Source organism: Rhincodon typus, chromosome 38 (genome assembly GCF_021869965.1).
Source record: "Rhincodon typus isolate 14 chromosome 38, sRhiTyp1.1, whole genome shotgun sequence".
Taxonomy (NCBI): Eukaryota; Metazoa; Chordata; class Chondrichthyes; order Orectolobiformes; family Rhincodontidae; genus Rhincodon; species Rhincodon typus.
The window spans coordinates 10,382,075-10,403,165 of NC_063369.1; the positions used below are offsets into that span (position 1 = coordinate 10,382,075).

At 44.0% G+C, this 21,091-nt stretch overlaps 1 long non-coding RNA gene across 2 annotated transcripts in view; it reads right to left on the bottom strand.

Annotated features, from left to right (window-relative positions):
- The window catches only part of LOC125487241, an 84,414-nt gene that overhangs the window by 61,864 nt on the left and 1,459 nt on the right, over positions 1-21,091 (bottom strand). For both annotated transcript variants that reach the window (XR_007265736.1, XR_007265737.1), the window contains exon 2: positions 13,369-13,438. This is a non-coding gene — a long non-coding RNA (uncharacterized LOC125487241). The remainder of the gene's footprint in view (positions 1-13,368; positions 13,439-21,091) is intronic.

Genomic DNA, 21,091 nt, shown 5'->3' on the forward strand with positions numbered 1-21,091 from the left:
CTGAAATTATGGAAAATGATTTAAAGTCATACAATCATAGAGTCATATAGCACAGAAGCAGACCCTTTGGTCCAACCAGTCCATGCTATCCGTAATCCCAAACTAAACTAGTCCCGCCTGCCAGTGCTTGGCCCATATTCCTCCAAACCTTTCCTATTCATGTGCTTACCCAAATGTCTTTTAAACATTGCAACTGCACCTGCATCCACCACTTCCTCTAAAAGTTCATTCCACACATGAATTACTCTCTGTGTTAAAAAGTTGTCCCTCATGTCTTTTTTAAATCTTTCTCCTCTCACCTTAAAAGTATGCCCCCTAGTCTTGAAATCCCCCACCTACAAGATTTTATATTTTTCTTTGAGAACCTCTATCCTAAATTTGCTTTCCTGACAACAAGTCTGTGTCATTTTGTCAACACATTTAGGATACTTGAGTGCATTGTTCTGGATATTCTTTCTTTATCCTGTTCAGTATCTTAAACTCTATAAGGTCTTCTCTAGAATACTTCTTTTAGACCAAAGAACCATCAATTATCTATTTGCTCCCAATAGGTCACTATAAGTGACCTTCATATTCCTCTAAAATACAACTGATATCACATTTATCACTGTGGAAATAAACGTTTCTTCAGAGACACTTTGTAAAATCACCCTATATTGGTAGCAGAACACAAGGTCTACTTCAATTCCCTCTTCAAAGCTGTATCCGTTTTAACCATCATCAAATGAATGACAGTCAGCAAAATTCACATAAACATGACACTTATTGAGAGAGATAATTTTAAAAACACTTTTTTAAACTGGCAAGCAATGACCTATATTATTAATCTTCAGCATCAGTGTGCCCAGTCTGGTGGAGAAATTCTGTACAAGAGTCTATTTGGGCCTTAGAAGATGCATTAAGATTATCTGTTGTCAAATTGACATTCTTTAATCCAGAGCTCTGATGATAAGCTGGCTAAACTTTGAAATCTAAATGCTTATTTAACAATGATTGATGCTCTTTCCACTTTCAGAGTTCGTGGCAGGTGAATAACTTCCCTTGATAGTTTAGAAAATTTACCCAACATGTACCTTAACGCTGTCTGGCCCCGTCACTACTAAGTTAGCTGATCTCAGTAAAAGCAGAGTTAAAGGAGGTGCCTCAGCGATCCTGATTTATAGTTGGTAAAATAAGTCAGGCTGCCTATTCTTATGCACTACCAAAAAACTACTTACCCTAAATGTGTACAGATTTGATCAGGCTCAGCTGTGACAAACAATGTGTTTAATATAACCCATTATTAATTACACACAGGGGCTAAAATCTTGGTTAAAATGTTGACTATGGTGTCTATGTTTGGCTTGGGCTACTATGTTTACATTGTCCCAGTTAAACTGACGGCCTTCATTGTCCGTGTGTACTGATATTAAGGAAAGTTCACCGTGTCGTTTTGCTGCTAGCTGATGTTTGTGTTTCCTTCCTGTCTGTCCCATGTAATGTTTGTGGCAGTCGTTGCATGGTATTTTGTAAACTACATTAGTTCTGCATGTCATGGGAATGGGGTCTTTAATCCTTGTGAGTGTTTGTCGTAGCGTGGCTGTGGGCTTGTGTGATACCATGGTTCCTAGTGGTCATAGGCGTCTCGTCAGTTCTGATATGTTCTTGATGTAGGGCAGTGTGGCCAGTGTGTTAGGGCGTACTGTGTCTTCTTGACGCTGTCTGCTGTGTAGGCACCTGCAGAGGAAGTTGTCGGGATATTTGTCACAGCAAAGATTTTGTATAGGTGATCTTCCTCTTTCCTGAGTAGTTCTGGTGTGTTGCAGTGAGTGGTGGCCCATTTAAATAGTGTCCTAATACAGCTTTGTTTGTGGGCATTGGGATGGTTGCTGTGGAAGTTGAGGATTTGGTCAGTGTGGTTTGTTTTCCTGTACACTGAGGTTTGGAACTCCCCGTTGGTCATATGTTCGACTCTGACATCCAGAAACGGAAGCTGATTGTTGTTTTCCTCTTTTCTCATGAATTTAATCCTGGCGATATGTTGTTGATGTGGTGATGGGTCTCTTTTAGTTTGTTGCATGCAATAATGACAAATATGTCACCCAAGTACCAGATCCACAGTTTAGGTTGAATGCAGAGGAGGGTGGTGTGTTCTAGTCTTTGCATGACTGCCTCTGCGATGAGTCCTGAGATGGGTGACCCCATGGGTGTGCCATTGATCTGTCTGTATACTTGACCACTAAAGACGAAGTGTGTGGTGAGGCACAAGTCTAGTAGTTTGAGTATGTTGTCATTGATGATGGAGCTGCTGGTCCATGTTCCTCTTCCTCTAAGATGTGGCCAGTGTTTCTTTAGCTAGTGGGATGTCAATTGACGTGAATAATGCTGTGTTGTCAAAAGATACCATAATCTCGTCGTCACTAATTTTTATGTTCTTGAGGGTATTGAGGAGGGGTTGAGTGGGGTGATCCGTCGACTAGGTGTTTCAGTCTCTGTTGTATGTCCTTGGCCAGTTTGTGTGAAAGTGTGCCCAGTAGGGAGACAATGGATCTGAGGGAGATGTCTGGTTTTTGTACTTTAGGAAGTCCATAGAAGTAGGGGGTGTTCGTGCCTTCTGGTTTCATTCTCATGTAGTCCATCTTGGTTATCTGTCCTGCATCCTTTAGTGTCTTCAGTGTCTGCGTGATCCTATTACCTAGCTGTGGTGTTGGAAATTAGCCATCAGAATGCATGAACATCAGCTAGCAGCAAAACGACACGACAAACTTTCCTTAATATCGGTACCTTCAGACAATGAAGACTATCAGTTTAACTGGGACAAGGTAACTTCAGTAGCCCAAGCCAAACATAAACATGCAATGGGAATTCCTAGAGGCATGGTTCTCAACCCATAATGCAATCAACAAACATAGAATTGGACCCCATATACAAACCCATACAGAACAAAACCAGAAATGACACTGCTCACCATAATGGACCAGACAGTGTAAATTCCAAGTGGAGTCGAACAACATCGCTTCATCAGAGGCCTCACTGATGATGTTACCTAGCATGGTGATGAAACTGAACGAAAACAAGACAGCTCAGCGAGCAAGTCAACAACCTCACCCACAACCCAAGCTATGAATCTTTGCTAAAACCTTCAGCTTGGCTAAAACATTAGATTGTGTTTGTAGATGAAACCAAAGCTCCAGCATGTGGTCAGAAGTGGGGAGATTCACTGATGGTTGCTTTGTTCAATGCCATTTACAACTTCTCAGCTGCTGACACAGTCTGTACATGCGTGCAGCAGGACCTGGACAATATTCAGCAGTGAATAGGGAAGTGAAAGTACTATTCACACTACACAACTCCAAGGCCAAGACTGTCTCCAACATGAAAGAATCGAACCATCTCCACTTGACATTCAACAACATCACCTTTGCTGAATGCTGGCCTTAGCAGCAACTTTCACAAAAAAAAATGAAAAAAAAAGCCCAGCAAGATGGAGAATTCTTTAAAGTTATATTCTCAATCCTCACAATTTCTTGGTAGCATCTCTTGGACACAGTAAGGGAGGAATTAATCTCACAACTGCCTGTTTCATAGATGTGATAGGTGCAGTCAAGTCCCCCAATTTTGCATCATCACCTTTTTTTCGATCATTTTGTGGGATGTGGGCGTCACTGGCTGGCCAGCATTTCTTGCCCATCCCTAGTTGCCCCTTGAGAAGGTGGTGATGAACTGCCTTCTTGAACCGCTGCATTACTCCTGCTGTGGGTTGACCCACAATGCTATTAGGGAGGCAATTCCAGGATTTTGACCCAGCGACAGTGAAGGAACGGTGATATATTTCCAAGTCAGGATGGGAGTGACTTGGAGGGGAACTTGGAGGTGGTTGTGTTCCCATATATCTGCTGCCCTTGTCCTTCTAGATGGAAGTGGTCATGGGTTTGGAAGGTGCTGTCTGAGGATCTTTGGTGAATTTCTGCATTGCATTTTGTAGATAGTACACACTGCTGCTACTGAGTGTCGGTGGTGGAGGGAGTGAATGTTTGTGGATGTAGTGTCAATCAAGCGGGGGCTGCTTTGTCCTGGATGGTGTCGAGCTTCTTGAGTGCTGTTGAGGCTAAATTCATCCAGGCAAGTGGGGAGTATTCCATCACCCTCCTGACTTGTGCCTTGTAAATGGTGGACAGGCTTTGAGGAGTCAGGAGATGAGTTACTTGCCACAATATTCCCAACTTCTGGCCTGCTCTTATAGCCACTGCGTTAATGTGGTGAGTCCAGTTGAGTTTCTGGTCAATGGTAACCCCCAGGATGTTGATAGTGGGGGATTCAGTGATGGTAACACCATTGAATGTCAAGGGGTGGTGGTTAGATTGTCTCTTGTTGGTGATAGTCAAAGCCTGGCATTTGTGTGGTGCGAATGTCACTTGCCACTTGTCAACCCAAGCCTGGATATTATCCAGATCTTGTGGCATTTGTGTGGCGCGAATGTCACTTGTCAGCCCAAGCCTGGATATTTTATCCAGATCTTGTTGCATGTGAACATGGACTGCTTCAGTATCTGAGGAGAAACGAATGGTGCTGATCATTGTGCAATCATTGGCGAACATCCCCACTTCTGACCTTATGATGGAGGGAACATCATTGATGAAGCAGCTAAAGATGGTTGGGCCTGGGACACTACCCTGAGGAACTCCTGCAGAGATGTCCTGGAGCTGAGAATGATTGACCTCCCACAACCACGACCATCTTCCTATGTGTCAGGTATGACTCCAACCACCGGAGAGTTTGCCCCCTGATACCCATTGATTCCAGTTTTGCTAGGGCTCCTTGATGCCACACTCGGTCGAATGCAGCCTTGATATCAAGGGCTGTCACGCTCACCTCACCTCTGGAATTCAGCTCTTTTGTCCATGTTTGAACTAAGGCTGTAATGAGGTCAGGAGCTGAGTGGCCCTGGCAGAACCCAAACTGGGCGTCACTGAGCAGGTTATTGCTGAGCAGGTGCTGCTTGATAGCACTGTTGGTGACACCTTCCATCACGTTACTGATGATCGAGAGGAAACTTTTGGGGCGGGAATTGGCCGGGTTGGATTTGTCCTGCTTTTTGTGTACAGGACATACTTGGGCAATTTTCCACGTTGTCAGGTGGATACCAGTGTTGTAACTGCACTGGAACAGCTTGGCTAGGGGAGCGGCAAGTTCTGGAGCACAAGTCTTCAGTACTATTGCCAGAACGTTGTCAGGGCCCATAGCCTTTGCAATATCCAGTGCCTCCAGCCATTTCTTGATATCACATGGAGTGAATCGAATTAGCTGAAGACTGGTATCTGTAATGCTGGAGACCACTGGAGGAGTACTTATGTTATCCTCCATAAGTTATTTATTTCCTTCTAGATTTTTAATTAACTTGCTCAAACATATTTTAATACATGCCTATAGCAGCTGGGACTTAAACCTAGACTCTCTAACCTAGAGGTAGGAACACTACTGTTGCACCACAAGGGGCCCTATATTTTGGTATAGTGTCACTATAGTCATACCAGACCACAGGGCTGCTATCTCATTTGAGAGAGACAACTGTTGATTATTTAACATGAGAGGCACCATACCTCAGGTGAGGGGAGAGGCTGAGAAGGAGAGCCCTTCATGTTAACCTCAGCTGGTGCAAGGATTGAACCCACACTCTCAGCATCACACTGCTTTGTGAACCAACCACCCAGCCTAACGAGTTAAACCAACTCCCATTTCCCCATATACCTTCTAGCAAGATGTCAATGGAGCCAAGATATACTTCAGATCTTGTGCCACAAGTCAACTAGTGACCACAATGTGCATCTGCATTACAAGAGATGACAATGGAAGACAGACTGGTTGGAGGAAGGGGGATTTTTATGGCTGGGTTTATGTCTTGTGGGAAGTAGAAATCTTAAATGCAAATCCAACGAATCTTCAACCCACAAATTCTAACTTTAGTTGGGGCAGGATGGGAATAAGCACAGGCAACCAACATTTCTTCAAATGGCTCAGTGGTTAGCACTGCAGCCTCACAGCAACAGGGACCCAGGTTTGATTCAAGCCTTGGGTGACTGTCTGTGTGGAATTTGCACATTCTCCCCATGTCTGCGTGGGTTTCCTCCGGGTGCTCCGGTTTCCTCCCACAGTCCAAAGATGTGCAGGTTAGGTGGATTGGCCGTGCTAAATTGCCCATAGCATCCAGGCCTGTGCAGGCTGGGTGGATTAACCATGCGAAATGCAGGGCTACAGGGCAGCGGTGTGGGTCTGGGTGGGATGCTGTTTGGAGGGTCAGTGTGGACTTGATGGGCCAAACGGCCTGCTTCTGCAATGTAGGGATTCTACGAAATACTGCTTATTGATTCCCTCTAAAGAGGCAGAGGGCATTAATTTAGGTCTTCATCCCTTCTGCACACACTTACTATCATACACTTCCGACTAAATCATAAACATTAATCAAAGCTTGGATTTTTATCCTAGAATGTAAAATCTGCTGTTGTGACCTTGACCTGACACCACGCAGTTTACTCTGAATGTCCTTTCTACTCACAAGATAATTTGACCTCCACATGCTTCACAAAGGACCATCATCACCATCTCAGCTGGCAACCAGGATGGGCAACACATATGGCCATCTCAGTGTCACTCACAGAGAAAGGACAAAACCCATATCAGGTATTCATCCGTTTTTTTATTCATTCATTTTTATGGGATGTAGGCATCGCCAACTAGCCAGCATTTAATGCCCATCCCTAGTCGGTCTTGAGAAGGTGGTTGTGAGCTGCTGCAGTCGCTGTGCTGTAGGTTGACCCACAATGCCACTGGGGAGGAAATTCCAGGATCTTGACCTAGCGACACTGAAGGAAAGGCGATATATTTCCAAGTCAGGATGGTGAATGGCTTGGAGGGGAACTTGGAGGTGGTGGCGTTCCCATATATCTGCTGCCCTTGTCCTTCTAGATGGAAGTGGTTGTGGGTTTGGAAGGTGTTGTCTGAGGATCTTTGGTGAATTTCTGCAGTGCACCTTGTAGATAGTACACACTGCTGCTACTGAGCGTCGGTGGTGGAGGGAGTGGATGCTTGTGTATGTAGTGCCAATCAGGCAGGATGCTTTGTCCTGGATGGTGTCGAGCTTCTTGAGTGTTGTTGGATCTGCAATCATCCAGGGGCAAGTGGGGAGTATTCCATCACACTCCTGACTTGTGCCTTGTAGATGGTGGACAGGCTTTGAGGAGTCAGGAGGTGAGTTACTAGCTGCAGTATTCCTGGCCTCTGACTTGCTCTTGTGGCTTCTGCGTTTATGAATCCAGTTGAGTTTCTGATCAATGATAACCCCCAGGATGTTGATCGTGAGGGAATTCAGTGAATGTCAAGGGTTGGTGGTTACATTGTCTCTTAAACATTCCCCGCACAGAAAACTTCCAAATATATTTTAGCCAGTGGTGTTTGAGAAGTCAAAAGTCTACAAAAAGGGAGGGAGGAGCAAGTCAGGGCTGGGTAAATGCAGGTGGCAGGGGAGTGGGGTTGAGGGAAGAGTAGGTTTCAGAAGTTCTGCCCAAGAATGCTCCCAATGAGTCAGTCAACCATAATACGCCATTGATTGGAGCATTCAGGATAGACAGTGAATACAGAAAAACAACACACAGGGGTGGTTCAAGGTCAACTCTTATAAGGGTCAGCCTACTTACAAGATGAAACTTTTGTCCCATGTTTGCGTATAAACAAGTAACTCACAAACCATGATTCAGCTCAAGGAAATTATATAGAATCGAGCAGGCTGTTATGACATTTGATCCAAAAAGTCTATGCTCTGTGTCACAGTCATAGAGTCATACAGCAAGGGAACAGACCCTTTGGTCCAACGAGTCCATGCTGGCCATAATCCCAAACTGAACTAGTCCCACCTGCCTGCTCCAGGCCCATATCCCTCCAAAGCTTTCCTATTCATGTACTTATCCACATGTCTTTTAAACGTTGTAACTGTACCCATATCCACCACTTCCTGTGGAAGTTCATTCCACACTCAAACCACCGTCTGTGTAAAAAATTTACCCCTCATGTCTTTTTTAAATCTCTGTCCTCTCACCTTAAAATTGTGCCCCCTGGTCTTAAAATCCCCCATCCTACAGAAAAGACAACTACCATTAACTCTATCTATATCCCTCAGTATTTAATAAACATCTATAATGTCGCCTCTCAACCTCCTATGCTCCAGTGAAAGAAGTCCCAGCCCATCCAGCCGCTCTTTATAACTCAATTTTACATACCCAGCAACATCCCGTTAAATCTCTTTCTGAACCCTCTCCAGCTTAATAATATCCTTTCTATAACTGGGCGATCAGAACTGGACACAGTATTCCAGAAGAGGCCTCACCAATGTCCTGTACAACCTTAACATGACTTCCCAACTCCCATACTCAAAGGTCCAAGCAATGAAAGCAAGTGTGCCAAACACCTTTTTAACCAACCTGTCTATATGTGACACAAACCTCTAAGAATTATGTACCTGAGCCCCTAAGTGCATCTGTTCTACAACACTTGAGCCTCTTCCTGTATTTCCTCATCAAAATCTACCATTGTCACCCTTGATTCACCCTTCTTCCTCAACTTGTCCAATGCTTGTCTAACCGTTCCTTAAACACATCAATACCATTCACTCCAAACTATTACTGTAGTAGTGACTTCCACATTCTCACACCACTCTTGGGTGTTAAAAAAGTTTCTTCTGAATTCCCTATTGGATTTCTTGGTTACAGTCTTATACAGATGGCCTCTAGTTACCTGTTCCCTCTGTACTGTATCGATTCTATCAAGGCTTTCATCATTTCAAGGACTTCTATTAGGCTGCCTTTCAGCCTTCTGTATTCCAGAAGAAAAGCGATTCTGCCATTCATCCCATCTGCTTTGAATATTCAAGAGGACAAGCGCATTCTGAGACTTGGTTTTATCACCAGTCCGAAAAATTAGCACCTTCTTCTACCTTACAGCAATCCATCAGCACAACGTTGGAGCATTATCCTACATTCACAACTCACACAAAGGTCACATTTTGTGAAATAAATGGCTTTCCTACAGCTTTGTTCCCATGCACTAGAGAAATTAGTAAATTTTCCTTCAAATTTAAATATCAAATTGCTCAAGAGCTTTGCATTTTGGGTCAACGTTTTAAGGCAGGCTGTTAAAATTTAATTGTGTCGTGAACATTTCAATGCAGGATCCTTAATAACTCTGGCATTGGACACAACTTGTAATCGCAACAGCATTTGTCAACAATAACAAACTGTACCTCTGCTCTGAATGAAAAACAGAGAAACTCAATCGATATCACTCCTTTGTTTACATCTTTAATCTGACTGGATTATTCCATTCCACATTTGTTTTTGCTACCGTTCATTCTTTAGTTTGTGATAATATAATCGGTGAACTGAGACAAGAAGATCTGCAGAAACAGCTTGACCTTGAGATGGCTGAATATGCAACTGATGAACAACAAGCATGACATGTTTGCGCTATCGGGAGCATAAGGACGTTGAATGTCCCAGATGTACCTAATAACAGTGTTCAGCAGTTATCCTGAGGAGCTTAGAGGGAGGAGTGAGGATTCTGTAGATCCAACAGGATGATTTCACAAGCTGGCCAGCTGCTGGGCCTTAATATCACTAACAATTAAGAATTGAGTTTTCAACCATCTGTCAGCTGTTCCTAGCCAGAGATTCAATTAACTGTTCAACAAAACCTGGGTTGTCCTCAAATCCCTTCATCTTTATTGCAGTTATCTTAAACTGCTCTTCTCTATGTGTTCACAGTCCAATGCAGAACAATTTTTTTTTGCTCTTTTCTATGACCATAATTTTCCTCCTGACTCATGTTCCACTACTAAAGGCCATGTTCAAGTGCACTTTCACAGGAAAAGTACCATTGCAGTCCACTCCCTGAGCGCTAGAAGACTACTGGACTATGGAGGGCATTACAATCAATTGTGAATTGCCATTCACACTTTCAGCTGAGATCATAAGAGCAATAAGGGGTAGGAGCAAGAATAGGCCATTTGGCTCTTCAAGCTCGCTCTGCCATTCAATAAGATCATAATAATTGTGACAACTCTACTTCCCTGCCAGTCCCCATAAGTCTCAACTCCCTTGTAGATCTGTCTAATTCAGCCTTGAATATATTCTATAATCCAGCTTGCAATGCCCTTTGGGGAAAACAAATGGCTCTCTGAGAGAAGAAATTCCTCCCCATCTCAGTCTTAAATATGTATTTTTCAATAAAAAATGAAAGAACTGTGGATGCTGTAAATCAGGAACAAAAACTGAAGTTGCTGGAAAAGCTCAGCAGGTCTGGAAGCATCTGTTAAAAAAAAAAATCAGAGTTAATGTTTCAGGTCCAGTGACCCTTCCTCTGTTCTGAGGAAGGGTCACCGGACCCGAAATGTTCACTCTGATTTTTCTTCACAGATGCAGCCAGACCTGCTGAGCTTTTCCAGCAACTTCAGCTTTTGTCACTTAAAACTCTGTCTCTTAGTTCTTGACCTCCCCACGAAAGAAACCATCCACTCAATACCTACCGAATTAACAGAGGAAATGCATTACAACAAGCCCTCTAAACTGATTTGCACTTGGAGGAAGCAGTGCTGTTCTTCGTGATACCTCTTCTATCATTTTAATTTCTTGATACAATGAACCCAATCTACTCCTGATCTTATTTTGAAAGGTACTTGATAAGATCGTAAGAAATAGGAACAAGACGAGGCTGCTCGTGCCCTTGAACCCGCTCACCTTTCAATAAGATCATGGCTGATCGAAATTCCCGATGTTGAATTTCCTGTCCTTTCCCCATAAGCCTTCATTCCCTAACTGATCAAGAATTTATCTATCTCAGCCTTAAATATACACAAGGAGTATACATCCACAGCTCTCTGTGGCAAGAAGTTCCAAAAACTCACAACCCTCAGAGAAGAAATTCCTCCTCTTCTCAGACTTAAATTAGCACCCCTTAATTATGAGATTATGCTCTCCAGTCCTAGACTTTCCCATGAGGGGAAACATCCTCTCAGAATTAACCCTGTCAAGTTCCTTAAGAATCCTGTATGTTTCAATGAGATCACTTTTTATTATTTTAAACTCCAGGGAGTAGAGGCTCAACCTGTTTAACTTTTGCTCATAAGACAATCCTTCCATACCAGGGATCTTCCAAGTGAACCTTCTCTGATGCATCCAATGAAATGATATCTTTCCTTAAAAAAGGGGACCACAACTGCTCACAGTACTCCAGATGTGGTCCCCCTTGCAGCTTGTACAGTTGCAGTAAGTTTCCCTACTCTTATGCTTTAAACTCCTTGAAATAAGGGCTAAGAAAAGAGTCTAAAATCTTCAGTTCTGTGAAACTAGTGACAATTTGAATCGTAGGAAACTAAATCAACAAACCAAGATGAGAAGAAATCAGATGAAGGAATCATCCCCGCCTCCTTGACCTGACACAACCTGTCCATCTTCTCTCTCACTATCCGCTCCTCCCACCACACTGACCAATCCCCACCACTCCCTACCTGCACTCACCTATCACCATCCCACCTACCTTCCCCAGCCCCACACCTCCTCTCTCTATTTATTTTGGAGCTCCCTTCCCCCTCCCCCATTTCTGAAGAAGGATCCCAACCCGAAACGTCAACTTTCCTGCTCCTCTGATGCTCCACAGCCTGCTGTGTTCCTCCAGCTCCACACTGTGTTATCTCTCATTCCAGCATCGGCAGTTCTTACTATCTCTTAAGGAAAAAAATATTGTTTTGCCTGATAATCAGAAGTGTTCTACAGCTATTGCTGTTTCCAATGTCAGAGGTTGGCACAGCAAGCTCAGAAATCACTCCTGTTATTATGATGACTGTGATCAACAGACATTTGTACATCTAGCAGATAAAGATGCTAATGAACGATTGGTTTGATGAACATTCATCAACCTGAAACATGAAGTCGGCTATGATTATCTCCTCCCTAGATGTAGCACAAAGTGCAACTTGACGTTGTCATTGGCAAACACTCGCTAACAAGTATGAGTGTCCACCTGGGAAATTCTAGTCATTGAGCTTGGGTTCTGTGAGTCTTTGTGTTGCTAATGGTTCTGATCCAAGATCCATATCTCCAATCACACATTTGGCAGATGTTTCCAGGAGGTGGAATTGGTCCTTGGTATCAGTGTCACTGGTGTTCCTGTCTCTTGTTTCTTTACCGGACATCCTCCTGCCAATGAGTGTTCTCGAGGAATTATGCTCCTTCATACAGGAGCTGCCTCCAAGTCAATTTCTTCTGTGCGAGTGTCTCCTGAGGCATTGACATTTATGTTGCATTTCTTCAGGGAGTCTTTGAGGCACTTTCTTGGTCTTCCTCTTGTTCGAGTGCCTTCCTTCAACTGGGTGAAGAACATTTGCCTTGGCAAATGGAACTCAGGCATCCCAAGCAGGTGGCTGGCCCAGCGGAGTTGTTTTTGGATGATCATGGCTTCAATGCCAGTGCTATTGGCTTCTATGGAGGGAGCGGACATGACATTGTCATCTGCATACGGAAGTTTACACCAGGGAGATACCTGCCTCAGTGCTGCCAGTTCAGTTATTACGTTCTGGGTTAGAAGGCCCATAATTGGCCTTCCTGACCCACCACCAATTAAGGCTCTTAAGTGATCAATTAACAACCACTTCAGGACTTCAGCCTGATTACCTACCTTCCCAGCAGCCTCAGTTGGGGTTTCTCTCTGAGCTGTGCGGTTGAGCACATGCACAGCAGATCCAAGGTTCTTCACATGGTGATCAGCGTCAGCATACCAACTGCAGCATTGACTTCTGGTTCTGGAAATCACTGACATGTTCTGGCCTCAGAGGGCCAAGCAGCCGGAAAGAAAATTAGAGGAAACGCTGAGTGGGACATTGCTATCGCAGCAACTGATTGGTCAGGAAGCCCGCTAGATCAGCACTTAGTCCCTGATTGGCACTAGACCTGCCAGATTTTCCTATCAGTGAGGGGTAGGGGTGTGTATCACATCTACAGGCACAATTAGACCAAAGTGGGAAAATCCAGGACTATGCTTCAGTACATTGATGCTGCCTGACCTGCTGAGGTGTTCCAGTTATTTTTGCACTTATTTCAGATTCCAGCCGACATGTTAATTGCTGATGTATTAGTACCAATTAAAACAACTGGTTTCTCCAGCAAATTCCAATTAACAGAGGAAATAGAAACTTGCTCTTCTCCAATTCTATTTTGATTTGATCCCTACCCTCCCCTTCACCTTTTCGTTCACATAGGCATTGCCCCCAAGGCCTCTGCTTGCTACTGGTTCTTTGGTCACATGGGTGTTTTTCCTGGTAGGGGACCAACAATAAAGTTATACACATACCTGGTGTTTTTTTTCATTGTGTCTCCCACCTACACGCATACATGGCTGCTGGGGAAAATAAGCACTGCTGCTAAAATAAAGAAAAAGAAAGAGATCAAAATATATAACCTGGAGATTAGAATCTCCTCAGTTTGAGAGCTGACTCCGAGCCAGTGTACTGTGCCGTAGTAAATAAAGGGTAACTTGGTGATGGGACCCGGCATAATCTGTGCAGTTATTTCAGGAAGATTCAGGTGAGCTATTTGGTGAGATCATCTCACCACATCTTATCTGTGCTTCTCAAGCTTCATTGCGACATATTTTTAAAAATAGAAACTTTCTCTTCTGATTTCATGAGACTAGCTAGTAACAGCCTCCTTGTCCTTCCTGCTGATAACAATCTCATGTACGCGCAATAATGAAAGTTGGCATTGGAAATGTTATCACTGTTGCTTATTTAACACCTGGCTGAGTAATAAATGCAGCAGAAAGTCAATGTCTATTATGGTGAAAAAGAATAAAGGGGCAACATTAAAAATGGGCTGTGAAATTAGAAACACAATTATCTAATTGGCCAACCTTTTCAGGTTTCTACCATCCTGCTTACTGTAGATCATGGCCATGAGGGTTAGTTTAGGTTTGGAGTAAAGGTTACAGATTAAAGAATTTTCCATCTTGACGATATTTCATATTTACACCTTTGGGCAGACAATCTTTATTGTGGTGAACAGGTTCTTTCAGATACATTGCAAACAGTAACCAGGGGACTATCAAACAGCCTTGGTTGGTACCAGTTGAGATTCTGAAGGGTGGCTGTTTCAGGTCTGCCATAGTCATAGAGTCATAGAGATGTACAGCACGGGAGCAGCACGGGAGCAGACCTTCTGTCCAACTCATCCACGCCAACCAGATATCCAAAATTAATCTAGTCCCATTTGCCAGCATTTGGCCCATATCCCTCTAAACCCTTCCCACTCATATACCCATGCAGATGCCTTTTAAATGTTGTAATCGTACCTGCTTCCACCACTTCCTCTGGAAGCTCATTCCACACGCGCATCACTCCCTGCATGAAAACATTGTTCCTCAGGTCCCTTTTAAATCTTTCCCTTCTCACCTTAAACCTATGCACTGTAGTTTTGGACCTTCCTACCCTGGGGAAAACACCTCGGCTGTACACCCTATCTACATCCCTCATGATTTTATAAACCTCTATAAGGTCACCCCTCAGCCTCTGACGCTCCAGGGAAAATAGCCCCAGCCTATCCAGCCTTTTCCTGTAGCTCGAACCCTCCAACACTGGCTACATCCTTGCAAAGCTTTTCTGAACCTTTTCAAGTTTCACAACATCTTTCCTAAAGTCATATCATTGCGAAGCAGTTGCAGGATTGTGATGAAGTTACTTGAAAATGTAATCCAAAAGATGGGTTCAGAGGCAGTGTGAACCGCAGAGTAATGAATAGCAACCAAATGAAAGCAAAGACAAGAAAAACAGGATTAAAACTGAGACATGCAAAGAAAAAGGAACAAAATTGAAGAGGCAGGGGCCTGCAGAAATGATTACAGTTTGAAGTATTCAATCTCAATGTTGAGTCCAGAAGTCTATAAGTGCCTAAGCAAATTCATCAAGTTTACATTGAGGTTCACTGGAACACTACCATATACTGAGGATAGATATCTCAGCATGAAAGCAAGGTGGAGAATTAAAATGTCAGGCCTTCAGGAGCTTGTTTTTTTTTAAGTTCAAAAATACACTTGATTCATAAATCGTGTATATGTATATACAAATGTTCTAAATTAGTTCTATACAGTGTTTCCAGAGAAAAACAAAATTCTGAGAATTTTTATCTTTCTCAGGGCTTTTCTATGGCTGCAAAAACAATACATTTTCTACTTATGTAAAAAAAATTTCACATTCATTTGGAGGCACTGAGAGAGCCTAACATCTGTACGGACCCTTGTTACGCTTTGACAAAAAGACCTTAAATGGTGGTCTTTCCCCACTGCGCTTTGGCAGCAGCTGCCCCAAGCTTTAGTGCGTCCCTCAGCACGTAGTCATGGACCTTGGAATGTGCCAGTCTGCAACACTCCATCGGGGTCAAGTCTTTACAGAGGAAGACCAACAAGGTTCGGGCAGACCAAAGAGCGTCTTTCACCGAGCTGATGGTCCTCCAGGCGAGTTGATGTTTGTCTCAGTGTGCGGAACAGACTGTAGAGCTCAGAATCCTATGTCATGGAGCTGCTCGGGATGAACCTCAACAAGAAACACTGCATCTCTCTCCAGACTTCCTTTGCAAAGGCACATTCCAGCCAGAGATATGTGATATTCTCAATGCTTCCAACGCAACCACCCCCACCCCTAACCCACCACAGCTGCTTCGAGGGCAGCATGAGGCGGCGGAGGGTATCCAGACATACACATAGGATCTTACAGGTAGTGCCCTTCTCACCATCAGCCAAGCGATATCTTGGTGCTTGTTGGAAAGCTCTGGTGCTGAGGCATTCTGCCAAATGGCTTTGCCAATCTGCTCAGGGAACCATGCAACACGATCCACCCTCTCCTCGTCCTTCAGGATCTCAAGGACTTTACGTGCTGATAATTTCCTCATGGACTTGCGGTCAGGGTGCTTTTCTTTGCAAATTTCAACATGAAGGATGGGTAATACAGGATGGTCGAACTACTTGGGGTGTTCCGCGGCAGCAATGCCAGTCCCATCCTTCGTAACAGTGGGGACAGGTAGAACCTCAGCACATAGTAACATTTGGCGTACCAAGTTCTACGCACAGCTTGATGCAGCTGCACACAAAGGTGGCCATCAGGATGAGGACACCATGGAGTATTTTCTTTCCCCCCAACCCTTATCCAGAGTTTTGTACCAAACAGCTTGGGGTCATGAGTGTGGACTACTGTGCTACAACAGAGCTTCTTTGAAACTGGGGCATTCGGAGTTTGAAAGCTGCAGCTTTTTTCTTTAATTACAGTTGACTGTGCTTCGGAAGCTTTTATGCAAATTAAAGTTGCACGTAACATTGGAGATGAAGGACTCAAATCACATCGATGATAGAGAACAGAAAACACATCAGCAGTGATGGAACATTCAGTACTGGGAGAATTTGGAAATGTTATTTAAATTAGCATAACATTACATAAATGGCACAAACTATCTCAGGTTGCCTGCATTGCTTTGTAGCTGCAAAGAAAATAAATGTCTGGAAGATGTCAACACAGTGCAAAATAAATATTAATGTCCCGAGATTACCTGTTGTTATCATCATCAGCCTGTTTCATTATTGTTAAGATCCTAGACCCTCTCAACTATGCCAATGACTTATTATTCATGTTTTTCTTTATCAATGTGTCTGGAATTTTGTCAAGGTAAATAGAAGCTTTTCTTTAATAAAATTCTTTCTCTTTTCGACACATCTCTGATCAGATAGTTTGTTCTCATTTACCAAGTGCAAATATCTCATTGCAAAGAACTGCTTACAGCTGAGTGCTGGGCATATTGTAAGGTTCAGGACTGTGTGGTGAGGGATGCAGTAAATCTTGATGTAGCTTCTGCAAAGGCTCAATGGTGAAAGGCCATAGTGTAAAACCCTGCTGCCTTAGTACATAAGGGAGCTGGAAAACAGCTCAGACTTTATGCATCAGAGAATGTTTGCCAAGAAAGGTAGACATATCTTGTGAATATAACCTGAAATTGTAAGTGTAATGAGGCACTTCAGAGAACCATACAGTCCTTGACAGAAGGCAGACTATAATACAAACAAACAAAAACACAGCCTGCTCCATCACTCAATATGATCATGTCTCCTCTGATTGTGGCCTCAACTCCAAATTCCCACCTACCCCCAATAACTTTTGACTAGACAACGATTGCACATCTTGCAATGTCAAATTTGTAATTGAAATAACTGCAGAGGCCAGCATCCCATCACCAAGTCACCCTTTTACTTACATGTGCACAGTTCATGAACTCTGACCGGCCAGCTCAGAGCCAGTCTCTAGAATGATGAGACTCTCTGAATTTCCTGTTTTCACATATCAGCTAGGACTCCCTGATTGCACCAGGTTAACAACCTCAATCAAGGATCTCATAGTCAATAAGATCCAACCAGCCCTGGTTCCAATCGCTACAGTTTCTTTCACTGGGCATCATTGTCAGAGTCAGCATTTATAGTCCATCCTAATTGCTCTTGAGAAGGTGGTGATGAGCAGCCCTTTTGAACCACTGCAGTCCACACACCTACAAGATTGTGAGGGAGGCAGTGCCAAGGTTTAAACTCACATGTACTTTTGTAATGTTCTTCTGCAGATTTTACAAATGAAGGACATTTTCTATAATAATTGCAGATTTTGAACAATATTGCAAGGACAAAATAGGCCCTTCCATTCACCCATCCAAAAACAGCTTATGACACTCTGCTCACAGAATCTTTCAAAAGATCTCAGAGTGCAGGTTCATAGTTCCTTGAAGGTGGAGTTGCAGGTGGACAGGATGGGGGAGTCCAAAACTAGAGGGCATCGGTTTAAGGTGAGAGGGGAACAATTTGAAAGGGACCCACGGGGCAACTTTTTCATGCAGAGGGTGGTGTGTGTGTGGAATGTGCTGCCAGAGGAAGTGGTGGAGGCTGGTACAATTACAACATTTGAAAAGCATCTGGATGGGTAAGTGAATAGGAAGGGTTTAGAGGGATAGGGGCCAAATGTGGCAAACGGAACTAGATTAATTTAGGATATCTGGTCAGCATGGACAAGTTGGACCAAAGGGTCTGTTTCCACACTGTATGACTCTATGACTTTATGACTCCAGAGTTTTTCAGCTTCAGTTGGCTCACCATTAATCATCTCGATCACTCAGTGTCTGAGAAAGCTTCCTGATGACACTGCAAAGTTTCCTTTGTGTAATCTTGACTTTGTGTCTGCTATCATTGGAAGAGTGCACCATTGCAGTGTATAAGTACAAACCAGATGCATGAAAGGTGGGCCTGCTGTAGTAGTTCTAGCTCCCTAGCAGCTAAACATTCCACCCAAGATGATATTGAGACAAAATGATCAGTGTGTGGCCCAGGTTCAGTGACAGTGGCAACTCTCATTTAGTCCTGGGAAAATGTGCATTATAACCCGGGGCTAGGTTCTGCAGCAGTGATGGAGCACTCCTCATCAGTATTCAGGCACCAATTTGAAAAGAATCATCTGTCTATGCTGAGCAAAGACAGTATTGTGAAATTTATGCAGTTGAATAGCCTGACTGTCTATCAAGGGTCAGATAGACAGAATAGCCCATTGCTCCTCCACAATTTCACACTTAAGAGCTGAATCTTATGTTCTTTTGGGCACAGTTGAGGGTTGTGTCCAGATTTTTGGAGGGATTTTCGCCATGAAACCTAGTGCGCTTTCTCACCATACCTTACCAAATGCACTTCATTGACTACACACCCGCCCCGTGGAGTCCCTTGCCAATTCTTGCTTCATCTTATTATTCCCAGAATAACTTGCCATTCATTGGATATCCGCCAAAAGACCAGCATCCCTGGTGCCCTGCCATCTTTGACTGGCCACTGTGTACCCAGCTGAGCACTGGCATTCTGAAGCTATCTTGCTAGGTGATGATAGAGTTGTAAAAATGTTGGTGGAGACGATGGTGCCGTGATTCTCTGAAAGGTATTTGGAGATCCCGGTCAATGGTGTAAAAGAGGGGAGTCCTATTCTCCCAGGACCAGCAGACAAGGCCATGCCACCATGACCCTGGCACATTGGTCTGAGGTCACCACTTCGCTCAGTGCATTCTCCACAGTATGGAGGAATGGCCAGCAGTGCAATAAGAGGTGCTCCTCCTGGGTAATTGTCACACTCTTCTCTCCACTACCTCACACTCACTCTATCTCTGCTCCTGCACCCACCTCCCACCACGGCTCACGCTCTGTCGCACTCATTATTGCCTGTGACTCCTTCTCTCACTTGCTCTCATTTCCATCCAACCACCCAAATCACTAACCCATCATGGCCTCTGCACTCCCTACCCACTTTCCTGGGTCACCTCACCACCTTTCAACATGCCACCCGCTTTCACTTCACTCAATCCTTCCCAGTCTCTGACTCCAGGAGGGGAAAGGTCTACAACAGGAACTGGATGATGGAGTGGTGCCCAACATTGACTGCTCAGCTCCTGGCTCCTACTCATAAGGGAAAATCCTGGTCCTCACAGGAGAAACATGGAAGTGCTCCTGCGGCAATGCTGAAACATCAGGGCAGGACTTATACATTTAATGGTAGGGTCCTGGGGAGTGTTGCGAATCAAAGAGACCAGGTTCCTAGTTCCTTGAAAGTGGAGTCACAGGTAGACAGGGTAGTGAAGAAAGCGTTTGGTACACTTGCCTTTATTGGTCAGAGTACTGAGTATAGGGGAGTGGTGAATGAAGGTAAATTGCAATGTTTAGAAGACATTTGGATGGATACATGAATAAGAAAGTTTTGGAGGGATATGGGCCAGGAACAGGCAAGTGGGACTAGGTTAGTTTGGGATTATGTTCGGCATTGACTGGTTGGACTGAAGGGCCTGTTTCCATTGCTGTGTGACTCTATGACTCTATGTTGTGGTTGTACAGGACAATGGTTAGGTTACTCTTGGAATACTGCATTCAATTCCAATCTCCCTGCTATAGGAAACAAGTTGGTAAACCTGAAAGGGTGCAGAAAATATTTACAAGGATGTTGCCAGGGCTGGAGGCTTTGAGCTACAGGGAGAGGCTGAATAGGCTGAGGCTATTTTCCCTGGATCATCGAAGGCTGAGGGGTGACCTTATAGAGGTTATCCATGAGGGGCATGGATAACGTGAATAGTCAAGGTCTTTTTCCCAGGGTAGGGAAGTCCAAAACTAAAGGGCATAGGTTTAAGGTGAGAGGGGGAAAATATAAAAGGGACCTAAGGGGCAACTTTTTCATGCAGAGGGTGGTGCGTATATGGAAAGAGCTGCCAGAGGAAGAGTTGGAGATTGGTACAATTACAACATTTAAATAACATCTGGATGGGTATATGAATAGGAAGGGTTTAGAGGGATATGGGCCAAATGCTGGCAAATGGGACTAGATTAATTTAGGATATCTGGTTGGCATTGGCGAGTTAGACCAAAGGGTCTGTTTCCCTGCTGTACATCTCGATGACTCTATGATATGATGTCCTGCCAACCAAGTAAGTGCCACTCTTCATTCCACTGTAACTTTCACATTAACTCCACTCTAAGTCTCATTCATTGCACATCACGTTTATGCACTGGCTGCACGTTTTCTTTCCCCCATGTCTTGCAACTACCACTAGCATCTCCACCAGCACTACGGTGAAATGGTCAGGTCCCCCAGAAGTCACCACCTCAATCTCCGAGGCCAAGAATATCAAAGCTTCAGAGGAAACATTGGCAAGACCACCTCCTGCAACCCTTACCACCTCAGATACTGACACCTCCATAGGCAAGTTAACTTCAGAAATTGTGGGGGCACAATGTGATTAGTGTATCACTGCAACAGCTCCATGGCTGGCCAAGGAAGAAACACACCAGGTCACTGGCACCAGAGGACTGCTGAAGACCAAGTTACAGCTCAGCTCCAGGCAGGATAAGAAAGTGTGGTGTCAGCAATCAGGGACTTCATTCACATGGACAAGGGGGAGCAGGGTCGGCAGACAGGTACATGGGAAAACAAGGTGTAGAGCTGGATGAACACAGCAGGCCAGGCAGCATCAGAGGA